The sequence below is a fragment of the Lepisosteus oculatus genome, chromosome 22 (genome assembly GCF_040954835.1).
Source record: "Lepisosteus oculatus isolate fLepOcu1 chromosome 22, fLepOcu1.hap2, whole genome shotgun sequence".
Taxonomy (NCBI): Eukaryota; Metazoa; Chordata; class Actinopteri; order Semionotiformes; family Lepisosteidae; genus Lepisosteus; species Lepisosteus oculatus.
In genome coordinates, this window is record NC_090717.1 from 1893509 (window position 1) to 1906141 (window position 12633).

Below are 12633 nucleotides of genomic sequence, written 5' to 3' on the forward strand. Positions count from 1 at the left end.
GTTACTATGGCAACTCCTCTTTCCGGCCTGCAGCTCCCAGAGAGGTAGACATGTTTGTTTAACACAAACAGGAAGAAAAGATCACCTGTTAACATACCGGGGTCGTGCAGTGAGGGAAATTAGAACTGGACGTCATACTTAAGTGTGATTCTGAATGAATTACCCATGTCGGCAGTGACTGACAACCATTGCGTCATTGCTAGGAGTAATAAGTGCCTGTAATTAGTTGTGGACGACCAAAATAACCATCGATAAATATTCTGGAGCTATATTTCCTAGTTTATTCACTCCCATGTCTGAAAATTGAAAAATTAATATTAATTAATCTCTCAGGTATAAAAGATTTTCTTTTACTTATTATTTAGCAAAAATTATGTGTCCTGTGCCACACAATCCAGTACTTAAACTAGACCCTGAGCCTTATAATTAACCAATTATCTCAAAGAGTCTAATTTCTCCCTATTGGTTGAGTTACTGTGTGTGAATTAATTAAAATATTAATCTCTCCCAATCTGTTAGTGAATGTCCCTAGACAGTGCTGAACTCATTCAGCAAAAACCTGAGAAGTTTTCTGATGCTGTGTCAAGTTTAATAGTAGAATAGAGATGGAAAAAAACTCACACTAATTGTGTTCACCTCTTGGATTTTGCCAAATGTGTTGATACTGTACAGCATCAAGGTGTTGGAGAAATGTGTCAAATTCTCCAAACAGAACCTGCACTGTCCTCAACACTACTGGAAGAATGTCCTCTGGACAGAGGAATCAAAAGGTGAACAAAACACAGCCAGTAAGGGACAGAGCAAAACCAGTTTCCAAAAAGAGACTCATGGCTCTTGATGGACACTTTTTAACTGCTCACTTGGTCAAAGAGAGAAATACTGTACTCATTCTGCTTTTCTTGTAGGTACTTTTTTCCTCTAAAAGAGTAGGGGCATAGCCCCAGTGTCCTGGCTAAAATTCCCCCTGGCCTTTACCAATCATGGCCTCCTAATAATCCCCATCTCTGAACTGGCTTCATCACTCTGCTCTCCTCCCCACTGAGAGCTGGTGTGTGGGGAGCAGACTGGCATATCATCCAGGTGGGGCTGCACACTGGTGGTGGTGGAGGGGATCCCCATTACTTGTAAAGCACTTTGAGTGGAGTGTCCAGAAAAGAGCTATACAAGTATTTATTATTATAATTTAAATAGACCAGATGAAACTATTGGACTGTGACCCTGCAAAATCAGGTCTGCCAGTTCAGAGTCCGACAGGTGAGCCCCAGGCACCTGCAGTTATTGATCTCCCTGCCCTTGCTCTTCCTGAACTCCTTCGTATATCGTATATCACACGTGTGTCTTAAGACTGTGATGAGGATGCGAGGATACTCTTCGGAGTAGGCGATTACAGCCGTCTCATTGACTGCCACCTTGCGGTTTAAGGTCGTAGACCCAGGGATGAAAGGTCAAAGGCCTTGTATGAGTCTACCCGAGGACTGAATGCAGGTACACAGCACGAACACAAGGGATAATATACAACATTAAACTAACGAGTATGGGTGGGATCTGTTCTTTTGGAAGAATGAAGGTTTGTACCCAATACCTAGGTAACCTGCTGAAAGCTGCCCAGCTCAGAAGTTCAGAGAGGCGGAGTGTGTTAAAGCGAGGAGCTGATGTCGTCTGAGAGAACCGGAGACAAGAAGGAAGCCTTAGGCTCGGGCTGTCGTCTCTGGATCTGAAACTGGGGCACAGCTCCCGAGGCCCAGCTGATAGTCACGACCCTGCAGAGCTGTCAATGTGTCTGCCAGTTCAGAGTCCGACAGGTGAGCCCCAGGCACCTGCAGTTATTGATCTCCCTGCCCTTGCTCTTCCTGAACTCCTTCGCCAGCGGGAGGTGATGGGGCTCCCAAGTCATAATGAGTTACATCTCCAGGGACAATCGATCGGTTCTGATCTGCTGACAGAATCATTTGAAGTTGAGTCGGAGGGGCAGAGACCTGCAAGGACACAAAATGAGAAGCCTGGGCTCGTGGGCCTTTCAGAGGTAAAGAAAGAAAATCTTACCTTAAAACACGCGGTCAGATTTCGGTCTAGTCTTTTTTCACCTTTTTTTTTGTGTATGTTTGTACCCCTGCAAGAAACGAAAAGGCACTGAAGCAGAATCTCCCAAGTTTCTCTGACTGCGGTGATGAAATTAGAAGGAGCAACTTCGTAAGAGCTGACGACAGTGGGCAGGATCGTCCAGCCACTGCCTCAGGAAAGTAGACAAACACTCTTCGAGCTTCTTTTTAATGGACCAAGAGTGCCCTTGGATAAAAAGTTGTTTTTTACTCTCCGGAAAAAAAAGATCCCGGGAATCAGATCCTAGTTTAAGGCTGGCAGTGCGTTCCTGCCTCACCCGGAGATAGCAGCACTTGTACGCGTCGGAGCGCTGTGTCTCGTTAAGGAAAGACAGACGCTTGTACTTACACCAAAGAGCCAGACCTCAGCAAGTCTCTTGTGAAGGAAGAAGGTTTTACAACAGCCCCCCCTTTCATAGAAAACCTCTCAAAAGACAAAAGCCCTGTTCCACCATAAAAGGGGAATTATGCGTCGCCACTCGGGCAGCTTTGTTTAACTGGGAGCGAGGCGTCGCTGGATTCTGCAGAAAAGGTCACGGCGTACCGAGCGAAATGCCAGGAAAGAGGAGAACAAACGACAGGAAGTCTGGGGCGGCAGTTAAATGACCTCGTTAGTCGGTGGCTTTGACTGCGTCTCCCACAGGAGGCTCTCCGGGCCTGTGCAGCAAAACCCTCCTAATCATTCTAGCATGAAAGTTGAGAGCCGGCCTGTGTTTTTAATGTATTTTTTTTTATTGTGTCCTTTTTACAGTTAACCATCAAAAGATAATGAGTCATAATTACAGCGGTTTAATTACTACAATTTACTGGGCGTAATTTCCCTGCGTCTGAAAGGATCTAACGAGTGCTGCCTGCAGTCCTGGGTTACTTATGTGAGAGGCAGGGGTCTTGATGCTAGATATGCAAGCAATTAACCACATAAACTGGATGTACACCGAGAGGCAGGACGGAGTTTTTGAAACAATAGCACATGTTGCATTTTTATTGCCTCTCTGTATGTTGGCAGTCTGGAATATGAGCTGTGTCTACATCATATTTTTAGCTTTATACTCTAGCCAAAAAATTAGGAACCCCCACTGAATATCGACACTCCTTTCAATGTAGTTTCCTTTATAGTTTGAGGAGAGAGGGGAAGATGAAGAAAGATGTGTGTGTGTGTTATAAGTTCAGGTAAGGAGTGGAGATCCCTGGTAATTTCATTAATGGGGCTGCCAGGAAGGAGCTGGACTCTCCAGAACCGTACAGGCGGGGCCCGTTTGGCCCAGTGAGCAAACCAGAGGACGCCTCACTGGCCCGTGTGCACTGCAGAGAGCAAGGGCAGTTCAACACCAGCTCTTTCAGAGCCCCGAGCTCTTTCTTTTCATTCGCCTGAAGTCGACTCCCTGATATCTGGGAAGGACATTTGCCAAGAAAAAGGAAGCAAAAATATTATTTTTTCTGGTCACAATGTAAAAGCTACACAAAACACTTTCCTGTGTGTGTGTGTGGGGGGGGGTATATATGGAGTCAGAAAAAAAAGCCTTGACACCACTTACATAACGTCTGGGTTGGCTGGAGCTCTGTAGTACAGCTGCGTTTCCACAGACCTGACTGGAAGGAAAAACAAACAGATCCATGCTCCCTTTGCCTTTATATTCTGTTTAGCTTTAGGAGTTGCCATGGAAATCGTGGCTAGATGTTCTTTACGAGCACGGGGGGAAAGAAAAACAGTGAGAAAATAATATCAACAGCTCAGTTCATCTTGAGGTTGTTGTTTTTTCCCCCCTCCTTATTCCCAGAACGAGGACACGTGGGCTGGAATTGAGTGCGGCTCCTCTGTTTGTCGGGAAGCCGGTGCCTGAGATCCCCGGCCTGGTTTCTGCGGGAGAGTGCGGGGCCAGCGTGAGCGCTGTCCTGGCGAAGCGGCGTACCGCCGCTGTGGGCTTTCGCAAGGCCCGGCCCTGTGGCCATGCGCCGCAAGTCCTCTGCTGTTCAGACACGTCTTGTTTTTCAACAGAGGCCGGACCGCCAGGTGGCCGGAAGGCCGTAATGAGGGGCTGGCGGGTGTTTTTTGTGGGGCGCCGCGCTGATGTGTAGGCCCTCTGTCGAGCTCGGCTCCTCCTCCCCGCTCCAGAGCGCTGCCCGGCCTGCCTTCACTGTACCTCCTTTGTTGAAAACTCGGGGGGCCTCCCGTGTGGCAGGTCTCAGCCTGATTAACTCTGCCTCTCCTGAAACCTGCCAGGCCCTTCAGACCCCGCCGGTTAATGGAGAACAGGCACTTACTAGGCCTGACGGCGCTGAAAAGGAGGCCTGTTCTTACAACAGCACGGACTCCAGAGCAGGGGCTGTGGTTGCTAGGCTACTAGAGTAGCCCTGGAGGAGAGCAAGATGGAGAAGGAAGGTGATGCTGAGCTAAAAGCATCTTGGAAACCTGTAGGGGTCTTGCTAGGTTTGACCTACCTCTCTGGCTTGCTTGCGCAGTCTGTGCGGGGTCAGACGAAGGCTGCAGTGGAGAGTTGAACACAGGGGGCATCGGATTCTCCAGGCTGAGCTGGCTGGGATGGCGGTGGGACACAGAGGTGAGTGCAGGTGGGCACGGGGCAGAGCGCTGGGGCCTGTGGGGAGACCCCGAGGCCGGGGGGGGGGGCATGGCCTCCTTTTGACCTCTCACCTTCTTCAGGGAGGGTCAGAGGTCAAGAGGACCAGGGGCACGAGGGTGAGGAAAGTGTCCTGACTCTTCTGTTTCATGGCTGGCATGCTGTAGAATAACACATAGGAGCCCTGATACAGCACTTGCATGGAATTACTCTCAGAATATTTGCCATATTTTTTTATTTTGCTGTTCTGTTTTAGAATGTAAAGTTAGTCAAATCTCCTTAAGCTCAGCAGTGCACCACAGTCCACTGGAGATGTACAGCAATGCTGTTGGTTAATAAGTAGAGTAATGTAATGAAGTTCAGGTGGGTAGCTGCGTCAGCATGCGTAGGCTGCAAAGGAACAAGTAATAGGTTTATTCCATGCTGAAAAAAAGAAGAAAGAGAACACAACGTTTCGGCCGTGGAGCCTTCTTCAGGTGTGAGAGAGACAGGGCAGTAGGCAAAGGTAAAGTAGCGGGAGAACAAAGGTTGGGAGGGAGGAGGAGTGAGAGGCGGGAGCATGGGACAGAAAGAGAGGCCAATCAAGAGGTGTGAAGTCAGAATGGGTGCAGAGAGGTGTGAAATGAAACTTCCAATGAATGGAGAAAATTTAAAAGAACAGTAATCTGTCGTTAAGGGAAGGGAGAATGTGTGATCCTAACTGCAGAATAATTTTAGTTTCGGTGGTCTTTCTGATGTATGAGTTCGGAAAACCGTCTTTGAGAACACAGACGGAGAGATTAGTGTGGTCGTGGCCGTCAGAGGTGAAATGAGAAACAATGGGCTTGGAGAGATCTTTAATCTTCACAGCCCTGATGTAATGTAATGAAGCTAAATCATACCTTTACAGAAAAACGGACTTCAGCCAGATCTTATGCTGCTGACATAATGAATGGCAGATCTCGCCCCTGTCTAACCCTATTGAAATGGCACAGCATGTACTGCCTGCTATAAAATAATTATAGGTGAAGGTACACTTCCGGATGTATTTAACCCAACGACGCCATGCTTTGTTCAGTAGCTGCAGAAAGAGATCTGTGATGCTCATGATTCATCGGCAACCTTTGACACTGGAGTTCATAAGGAACTGTTAAACCAGAGGTCGGAGGTGGCTGTCAGTCCTTAAGTAAACTTCAAAAATAGAACAAAGACTCCCAGCAAGACTCAGAGCAGACGTCAGGAGTTTCAGTACAGTCAACTAGGGTGCAAGACCTTTTCTGATTGTCTCTGAACCTGAAACTTGCAGAAAGAGCTGTGTGCTGCTTGTGCTGTGCTGTTGTGAAATTCCGAATAGTAATCACAAGCACGCTTGCCCCTTTTCTCTTCAGCTGGAAGGAGGACAGACGAACGAAGAGGAAGAAAACCAGCAGGTGAGAGCCCACCGTTCCTCAACACGCTTCGAAGTAAAGAGCTGAATCCCCACGACTGCCTACAAACCGCCCTCGTCTTCCTTGCCTCTCTTCTGTCCTCCAGAGTCCTGCTTCCAGCCGGGGGGCCAGTTCTTCTGAGCGGAAGGGATGAGCTCAGATATCCACATGCAGGTCGCCGTGGCCCCAGTGAGTGAGTGAGCTCCTGCTGAAAGGCGCTCTGGTTTCGGCCAGTGCGAGGCTCAGCCTCCCCCCAAAGACAGGCCAGCAGGAGCTGGGGCGCTGATGCCCTGGCGGTGCCGTTACTGAGCAGGCACGGGCGCACCACTGCAGCAGCGACACGCCGACTCTTGATATGAAATGGAGGCAGGAGGGACACTGAAGCCCACACCAAAGTAAGGGGGGTTCAAGCATGCCGGGCTGATTGATTTTTTACTGTGCATTGCTGCGCCTTCCACCTGCTGAAGAGCCAGAGAGCATGTGACATCAGGGGAAGGGCTGACCAGCTCAGGCAGGTGGGTGACCCTGAGATTCCTCTTACTCTGTGCAGAAGCTCGAAACAGGAAGATGAAGGGGAAAGCACCCAGGCCTGTTTTTCTCACGGATGCTTTCCCAGACTTTTTTTGGACAGGATAAATGCCTTTGTTTCACCTGGTGCTTTAATCTAAACGGTAATCTGCAGTCTGGAAGAACAAAGGGAGTTTAGAATGAAAGTTTGGGAGGAATGACAACAACCAAGCTCAATCAGACTCGTCCATCAGTAATTAGCAATCGCCCCTGCCATCCATTCCTCTCCCAAACACGATAAATACCTACGAGATCCCTCTCATGTTCTCTTGCATCCCACCTCCACCCCATCTCCGCCTCTGCAGCTGCCCCCCGGTCACCCTGCAGGGGGGTCCTGGCCTCCTCGTCCTCTGCCCGGGAGGTCAGCCCTCAGCCAAGCGGGTTAAAGCCACAGTTTCGCTCCGTGGTGCTTTCGTCCTGGCTGTTGTCATTCCTAGTGAAATGCAATCAGGCTGCCTTGCAGTGGCATTCTCTCACCTGACACCAGCCCTGTGCTGTGTTCAGCCCTTGGCCCGCTGTAGAGAGAATGTTTGCACACGGGAGCATCTGGCAGTGTGCTGTTGCCTCAGCTCCTCGGCAGCTGTGATCAACCCAGGGAATCCTTGATCAGCGCAAGTCTTGTTTCGGACACTCCCCCACCCTGACAGCCTCGCCCGGCCAGAGAACTCTCTCTCGCCTGTCCTGCCCCGGCTCGGCAGGGCTGGCTTTTCGAACCCCTGCTCGCAGTGGTCTCGGCTCTGCGCCCGTACTCATAGCCAGGGGGCGTTTCCTGAAGCCGTCCCACCCAAAGTCTACCTGCTGGTGAGATGAGAGTCTTATACCGTTTCCTTTATGAATGATCTATGACATTACAACTGCTCAGCATGGTGTTTTTATGCAGTATCTGCTGCACTGGTTACTTCTCCCAGTTTACTTTGGATGCTGTATAAACACAGTGGCTTTAAGACAGGTGTAGAACACAGGAACAGTTACAAACCAGAGGAGGTCATTCAGTCCATCTAGCCCTTGTGAGAGTTAGTATTAAATTGCTCAGAGGATCTCAGCCAGCCCTTTCTCCAAAAGAAACTAGGATATCAGCTTCCACAACATGGGTGAGTAGCTTGGGTCCAAGCTGTCCTGTTCTGAGTTTTGAGTGCACTTCTCCTCATTTCCCACTTGTGTCTAATACCGTTTCCTTTAAGAATGATCTATGACATTACAACTGCTCAGCATGGCGTTTTATGCAGTATCTGCTGCACTTGTTACTTCTCCCAGCTTACTTTGCATGCTATATAAACACAGTGGTGTAGAAGAGTCCGTTTCTCCTTTCCTTTAGCAAGTACAGCTTCCTTCTTGTTCAGAGCAGCAGCAATATCACCCTTTTAACTGTACACACACAGCAACCACATATACTTGTGTATATACACACATTATCTCCATGCTAAATTGACAGAAGTATAAACAATGGAAAATTCAGGGAATTGTTTTGCTTTGCCCGCAAACAGCGAAGGATGTTGGAAGACTAATGACGGCAGCAGATCAGGTTCCCTTCCTGGAGTCTCACAATAGGAGTCTATGATGTCACGCGTCCTCGAAACGGCTGCGCTCTGGGAGGGAGATGAAGCTGTTGTTTCTAAAAAAAAAAAACGCCTTTCACCTCCAGGAAACGATGATTCAGCTTCTGTGGAGTGCAGACATCGAGCTGTCCCGATGCCGGAGGAGCTCTCCTGTGTTCAAGCAGGAGGCCACTTGACCTGGCTTCCTCGCTTCGTCACCACCCGCTAATTGCTCCCAGAATCGCATCCACGTTTCCTGAAAGAGCTGGTGGAGTCACCTTCCACAACAGGGCCGGGGCGTCTGTTCCAGACACCTGCCTCGTGTCATGCAAAGAGCCTCTTCCTTTTGCTCCGTCTCAGATGCGCCCTCTTTTATTTGCCATTTGAGGGCCTGGGTGACACTTCTGAAAAAGCACCAGCAATTCAAGACCTGGGAGAGCCGGTTCAGTTCAAGCAAACGTTTTGGCGAGTTCAGTGGCTTAGACCTCAGACTGCAGGACAGTCCGGCACCAGAGCTCTTCTTCCTGTCTAAATGCTGCACTGTTGAATTTCACCGTTTTGGGCTCGAGCAGGAACCACGATGAGCACCAACTCAGCCAGAGGCCCAGACGCAGCCCAGCTCTGACGGCCCGGCGAGGAGGAAACGGCTCTCAGTTCCTTGTGAGAAGACTGCAGAGCTATTTTCGAGCCTGAATAACCCCTGTGCACTCTGGCTAAGGCAGCCTGGGTTCCTGCGGTTGCCAGGATATAAGCGGTGAGTCTGGTGCCAGCAGGCAGAGAGCGGAGACCCGCCCAGAGCAGGCCTGCCTCGCAGGCCTCTCGCCAGCCGCAGGGAAACGAGAGCAACGTCCCGCGGTCTCCTTGACGAGCTCCAGGTGCTGCCCGTGTGAGAACCGTCTGTGCGAACGCAGTTCCTGAAAAAGCAGGATTCCTGTTCTTCTCAGGTGCCAAATGAGTTTTTTTATACAATTATTTTCCCATACCCTTTTCAATTCACTTTTAAAAAGAAGACAAATACTCCTTTTTCTTATGTTTTCCATCCTCGATTGATAAACAATGCTTCAGCACTTCGGGTCAAAATGGAATTTCGAGATGTCTATTTTTGGGCCTGTTTCTTCTGACATTTTTTTTGTTGTTGTTTTCGAAAACACCGCACGACACACTGGGCACCTCCTTCAGAAGGAAGTGCTTGAAATGAAGAAAGAAGGAAGACCAGGTGCCGTTTGATGTATAGGCCAGAAAAAAAAAAAGACCTCAATCTGCTGCAAAAGTTTGTTCTGAATCTTTTCACGTCATTTCACTGCTCGTCAGCCCGGCAGTCATTGCTGGCTCTCGGAAGCATCCCGCTTAAATTTCTCCCTGAACTCCCACCCTTAGCTGGGCCAAGCCAGCGCCAGCGCCAGAGACTCGGGCTATTTTAAGAACCTCATTCCAGCAGCTGTGACACTGTGAGCATGTGCCGGGGCACGAGACAGAGAGAGACAGCGCGAGAGAGGATTAAAGGAGGGTGTTCACTCCTGTCGTGACAGGAGAGGAGAGGCCGTCGGTCCCGCGTGGAGCAGGAGTAACTATCGCCGTGAAGGGACTGGCAGGGGCCACAGTCCCTAGTAGCTGTGAGGGAGTGAACAGAGCCACTGGCTGGGGAGAGATGGACACTCCTACCACAGCAAAAAAAAAATCTTTCACACCCCTGTATTGTATTCCTGCAAGCATGGAAAACCCAGACATACCTGCCCACTCCAAGTCTGGAGATTTGAACCTATTTTTTTTTACAAGGAACAGATGCATTTTTATACCTACTTGTCTGTCTGACTAGCTCTGCAGAGGGATATATGTATTATATATATATATGACATCTATGCAGACAGATCTATGCCTATCTGAATTTATATACTGTATGTAATAGCACTACCTACTCCACTGTTCTATGCTTTCAAGGATCAAAATAGGAGAAGATTTTTTTAAGAGTTCTCTGGCCTCAAGAGAATGGAGAGAGCAGACTGGAGGAAGGCCTTCACTGCTGGGAGATAGAGCAGACAAGTGCTGCAGCCACTGTGTTTCTGACCAGAGGAAATCTGTACTTACTGTCTTCTGTCTGCTGTGTAATTACACTCACTGAGCACTGCTGTGGTTCACAATACACCGCTATCAATGGGGAACGGGACGTCTCAAATTGAGATATGCCTCATGCAAGAGGCAGGTTTCAGTTTCCTGTGTGAGCCATGGTACCACTGATATATTACTCTCATGCAAATGTCCTGTTCTTGGTTTTAAGAACATAGGAACAGTTACAAACCAGAGGAGGTCATTCAGTCCATCTAGCCCTTGTGAGAATTAGTATTTAATTGCTCAGAGGATCTCAGCCAGCCCTTTCTTCTTTTCTAGGATATTAGCTTCCACAACATGGGTGAGTAGCTTGGGTCCAGGCTGTCCTGAGTTTTGAGTTCACTTCTCTGCATTTTCCACTTGTGGCTGCTGGTTCACGTGCTGGGTCGTGTTTGTTAGAGCCTCTGAGCATTTTGAATACCTGTGTCAGGTCCCCTTGTAGTCATCTCTCTTCAAGACTAAAGAGACTCAGTTCCTTCAGCCTGTCAGTGTGGGACACTCCCTCCAGACTAAAGAGACTCAGTTCCTTCAGCCAGGCAGTGAGTGACACTCCCATCAGGGTAAAGAGACGCAGTTCCCTCAGCCTGTCAGTGTGGGACACTCCCTTTAGCCTAAAGAGACTCAGTTCCTTCAGCCTATAAGTGTAGGACACTCCCTTAAGCCAAGGAATGTACATGTACGTAGTTATTGGGTTGGAATGGTCTGGCATTTTTACAAGGTTGGGATAATCCTTCTCTCTTCCCAGTCTAGGGCTGTAACTACCTGGTTCTCATTTCAGTGTACACCTGAGGTGGACTCTTAGCTCAAAATGCCTTTAAAGATATTCCATTCCTTCGGAACGTATATGGCATTCCTCTGAGGAAGCCCTGAGCACCGAGAAGCAAGGAGGCCCACTTTCCCCGTGACGTTCACTTGGCTCGGTGCCGCCCTCAGCAGCTGTGACTCTGCTACTGGAGCTCAATGGAAACTGTGGTGTTTATATTTAAACAGGTCATGGAAAGAAAAGTGCTGACTGCCTATTTTAGCGCACTTCATAAGGAAACGTCTGTCCTGTGGCGTATCTATAATTGGAAGGGGCTGAATTTAGGATTAATGCCACCCCTGTCTTCATCCACCAAGACTGGGATGAGATCCAGCTTGTAGCGTGATCAGGGAGTGTAACAACTTTCTGTAAGGTGAGGCTTTTTGACCCCAATATCCTCCTGGCATCCATAACAGTCACTTTGCCCCCTCCCCCCCTCCTCCTAAACTGAACGTCCACCTGTGCCTGGGAGAAGGTAGAAATCAGCTCACTTCCATTAGGAACAGGACAAATGGAGTGAAGTAACAAGGAAACTGTACAAGATCCTGCCTGAAGAAAGACACAATGGCCCAGCTGCTAGCTAAGCAGTGAACTACCTCTGGCAACACAAAAAAGGAGCTTGATTTGCGCTGGTCTTGAGGAAAAAATATTTTGGAAAAAAACTTCAGTTTATTGTCATCTGCGCAAGTACAATGAAATGTTTATTTGTATTTGGGCTCCAATACAAAGACCGAAGGGAATCACCAAAAACAAACACAACAGCAGCAGCAATAACGAGTTAATTAACATACAACTTAAAAAAAACACACAAGTGTGAGCTAAGGGTCCAGGTACAGTTCGGTAATCTGACAGTTTGTGGGATGAAACTGTCTGAATCTGGAAGTTTTTGCCTTTATGCTCCTGTAACGCTTAACAGAGGGAAGGGGGGAGAAAAAAGTGAGAAACCAGGATGACTGGTGTCCTTAGCGATACTTCCAGCCTTCCTGAGACAGCGAGTTGTAAACATGTCCACAGTAGAGAGGAGCTGTACCCCAGTGATGGACTGGGCGGACCTGATCACCCCCTGTATCGCTTCCAGCGAGACGAGCTGCTGCCCAACCCCACTGTAATAACACAGGCCCCAAGGTGCTTGTGAGGGCTGCTTTACACACCTGGTGAAGCCGAGCGATGAACTAGCATCAGAAAAGCTGGCGGCGGGGACACTGGAGAGCCGAGAGGCACGAGGAAAAAGTGGACACCTTCTGAATGTCAGACATGCAGGAACCAGCTGCACCAATCAACAGTTCGGCCAAATTCCAAGTAACACGGAGCAGAGAAGAATCGTATTGAAAGCTGACCTGTCATCACTCACCTGCCCTGGAGGACACACGAGGAATGAGCCAGGGAGCTGCTACAGGAGTACAGCCAGGGAGGAGGGAGGAGCACAGAGGTGATGCTCAGCAGGAAAGAGAAATGAATGCACAGGAGAGCAGACATGGCCTGCACACAAACAAAGGCACCAGCTTTTGGTGAAATTCTTTAAAACTACAAAGGAATAATTCA

General features: G+C 48.8%; 1 long non-coding RNA gene across 1 annotated transcript; it reads right to left on the reverse strand.

Annotated features, from left to right (window-relative positions):
* Positions 1-288: 288 nt before the first annotated feature.
* On the reverse strand, positions 289-5007 carry LOC138224499 (uncharacterized). The gene is made up of 3 exons (XR_011182998.1): positions 4539-5007; positions 3635-4451; positions 289-1976 (listed from the first exon to the last, which is right to left on the reverse strand). It is a non-coding gene; the product is annotated as an uncharacterized lncRNA (long non-coding RNA).
* Between the last annotated feature and the right edge of the window lie 7626 nt (positions 5008-12633).